This window comes from Pogona vitticeps, chromosome 1 (assembly GCF_051106095.1).
Source record: "Pogona vitticeps strain Pit_001003342236 chromosome 1, PviZW2.1, whole genome shotgun sequence".
NCBI lineage: Eukaryota > Metazoa > Chordata > Lepidosauria > Squamata > Agamidae > Pogona > Pogona vitticeps.
The window spans coordinates 332532052-332535407 of NC_135783.1; the positions used below are offsets into that span (position 1 = coordinate 332532052).

At 40.7% G+C, this 3356-nt stretch overlaps 1 non-coding gene across 1 annotated transcript; it reads right to left on the reverse strand.

Moving 5' to 3' along the window:
- Window positions 1–2021: 2021 nt before the first annotated feature.
- On the reverse strand, window positions 2022–2188 carry LOC140703541 (U1 spliceosomal RNA). Its single transcript, XR_012082881.2, has one exon. It is a non-coding gene; the product is annotated as a U1 spliceosomal RNA (small nuclear RNA).
- Between the last annotated feature and the right edge of the window lie 1168 nt (window positions 2189–3356).

Sequence of the window (3356 nt, forward strand, 5' to 3'; positions counted from 1 at the left end):
ATCTTCTTGGTCCTAATCTTGGTAATCAAATGAGTGTCCTTTGTCCTTCAAATGAAGGAACACTGCTGATTGTGGTCCTGAGCCACTGTCCCTCCTATGCTGGGACCATTCTCCTTTTTAGTGCCTGTTTGGTTTCTCCAATATAGAGCTCCAAACACCCCTCTTTGCATTGGACCGCATATACTATATTGCTCCTGTTGTGTTTTGGTGTCCAGTCTTTTGGGTGGACAAGTCTCTGTCTTAGTGTGTTTGTCGGTTTGAAGTGCACAAAAATTTACCAAAAATCCTTTTGAGCTTTTCAGACAGATCCACCATGTAAGGAATGACCAGGTTCTTCTGTTGGCTCTGGGTCTCAGACTGTTCCATTGTCCTCCTGACTCAGGACCTTGCCTTGTTAAAGAACCAGTTTGGCTATCCAAAGAAGCTACTTGGATAAGTAGCAAAACGTTTCAACCTAACAAGAAAGAAGTGCCATGACTGAACTTCCAGATAACCTCACCTGGATGACTGAAAATCTTCACAGATATTTAGGACTTCACATACAATAGTCAGGATGGTCAGAGATCATTTGTGGTGACCCTAAAGATTTCTTAGTTACAATTTATCCATTCCCTTGCCATTGAGGGGAAGAATTCAGGCTTCTAGAATCTTAATTTTTATTAGGATGTTGAGAGTCAACAAGCAGATCTGCGTAAAATACAGTGGTACCTCGACTTACGAACGTCTCCACTTATGAACATTTCGAGATATGAACGGCTCAGTTCGCAAAATGTTGCTTCGACTTGCGAACGGAGCTTCGACTTAAGAATAATAATAAAAAAAACTTTCCTGCCCTTTTTTTGACCTAAGTTCATCTTAGGTCAAAAGAAGAAAAAAATAAAGAAATCATTCAGCAGAAATTAAATTTTAAACCTGAAATAGCACTTTTAAATATTATGTCAGAAATTACTGATAAGAAAATCAAATATTGTTTAATGTATATACTTGTAGCTGCTAGGTTGTTCTGGGCCCAAAAATGGAAAAGTGAAAAAATACCTACGATGGAGGAGATCCTAAAGAAACTGTTGGATATCACAGAATTAGATAAACTTTCAGAAGTACTACGAGAACAAACAAGAGACTATGTAAAACAAAGTTGGAACTTAATATATGTTTGGGCTCAGGAAAAGACAAAAGTTTAGGGCAAAATGTTTTATGTTTATTACTTTTTTCAAGGCTCACCGGAAACCTGGGGAATCTGGGATCCAAAGGAGGTTGGAATCTCTGTCCTCTGAAGGGGGGAGAGGTGGGCTTATTTTGAGTTATTTTTTTTTCCCTTATTTCATATTTTTTTGTAGTTTGTTTGAAAGATCTTTTGTATGCATAGGTTTAAATAAAAAAATCCTTCCATTCTGAAATAGTTGTTATAGCTAACAGTTCTTCAGGAACAACCAGTGTGAATAGAAGAACAAAACACAGTTAAAGGATTTTCTAAGTTAAAAAAATTTTCCCCCTAGTGGTAGAGTATGGATTAACCAGCTTTGCAATAGTTCCTATGGTAACTACAGTGGTGCCTTGCAAGACGATTGCCTCGCAAAACAATGAATTTGCTAGATGGTGACTTTTTTTTAGCAATGTTGTGCTTCCCAAAACAATTATTCCTATAGGCAATTTTTGCTGGATGATGCTTAGGTCCTTGCCTTGCAAGACAGTTTCCCCCCCCCAACCATGTTTCGCAAGACAGTCCCCCCCCCCCTGGAACACATTAATTACATAAGACCTACTTTTTTATCCCAAAAAAGTGTATGCTGCTGGGAGCAAAGTATATGCTGATGATTTTCCAGGGTCTGCCTCCTGGAAAAACACCAGGATACACTTTCTCCCCCACTTTTTTAAATTAGGTCTTATGTAACTAATGTGTTCCAATTTGGGGGGGGGGGGGACCATCTTGCAAAGGATTGCCAATGGGACTATGGTTGCAAATTTAAATGATAGAAAGTGGTGAAAATAGCTAGAAACCAAAGGGTAAAGTTATCATAAAAAAAGGGAAATCATAAATGTAATCCTCTCATTAACATAAATTATGCAGTTGAATTCCCCACATTTGGGGAAATCACAGAAATCAGCAACATACCCCAAGTACAATGGATGAGCCTTCCCCTGGGAAAATAATTTTTATAACATAGTATTTTCCTTGCAAGGTATAAGTTGGAATGGCCCTTGCATCTCCTACCCCATTCTTTCCCCTAATCCCCCAAGTCATGGTGACCCCCTGGCTGCACTTCCCACTCAGTACAGGGCTGCACAGCTCCAGTCCTGCCAGAGGCCAAGAGAGCTCCTCAGTGTTTTGGGGTGTCCTGCGGGACCCCCATCAGGGGCTAAGTGTTCCTCCCACAATCCTCTAGTGGACAGGTATTAGCATATGCTAACTGTGGGTGGAAAACCTAGCATTAGCTAGGTGTTCCTCCCACAATCCTCATATGCTAATACCTTATGCTAATAACTCTGCACTAGAGGATTGTGGGAGGAACACTTAGCCCCTGATGATCCCTGTGATTTCCTCAAATGTGGGGAGCTCAACTGCCTAATTTATGTTAAAGGGAGATTGCACTTGTGATTAACCCTGGTTTTTCTAAATTCCTTTTCATCTCTATTTTTCCTCATCAGGACCTATTTCACAGGCAGCAAGTCCTGATGATGTTTTCTATTCCATTGTTTCTCTTTTTTCCCCTCTGTGGTAAAGGATCAGGGCAAATGGAGTTACCATTGTCAGGAGCCAGGGGGCTGCTTTGACTCCTTTTATCCTCTTTCTTTGTTGCTGGAGAGAGAAAGAGGGGTAAGGCCATCTGAGACCCCTTGAGTTTTCAAAGGCAGTGCAGGTGAGGGGATTTCTTTTCCCCAAGATGGTATGGGGAACTGTGTTTTGCAAGACGATGTCTTCTATGGATAATTTTCGCAAGACAGTGATTCCCCCCCCCCCAATTGGAACACATTAAATAGATTTCAATGCATTCCAATGGAACTGGGTTTCACAAGACAATGTTTTTGCAAGACAGCGATTTCCATGGAACGAATTAAAATCGTTTTGCAAGGCACCACTGTAATGCCTCTACAGTGGGATCTTGACTTGAGAACTTAATCCGTATTGGAAGGCGGTTCTCAAGTCAAAAAGTCTGTAAGTCAAGTCTCCATTGACCTACAGTGCATTGAAAACCGATTAATCCTGTAACAGGCCGTTTTTGTTCCATTTTGGTTTTTTTCTGGTCTGCAAGTCAAATCTCAGTCTGCAAGTCAAACCTAAATTTTGCGGCCAGAGAAGTCTGTAACTCAAAAAGTCTGTAAGTCAAGCCATCTGTAAGTCAAGGGTCCACTGTACT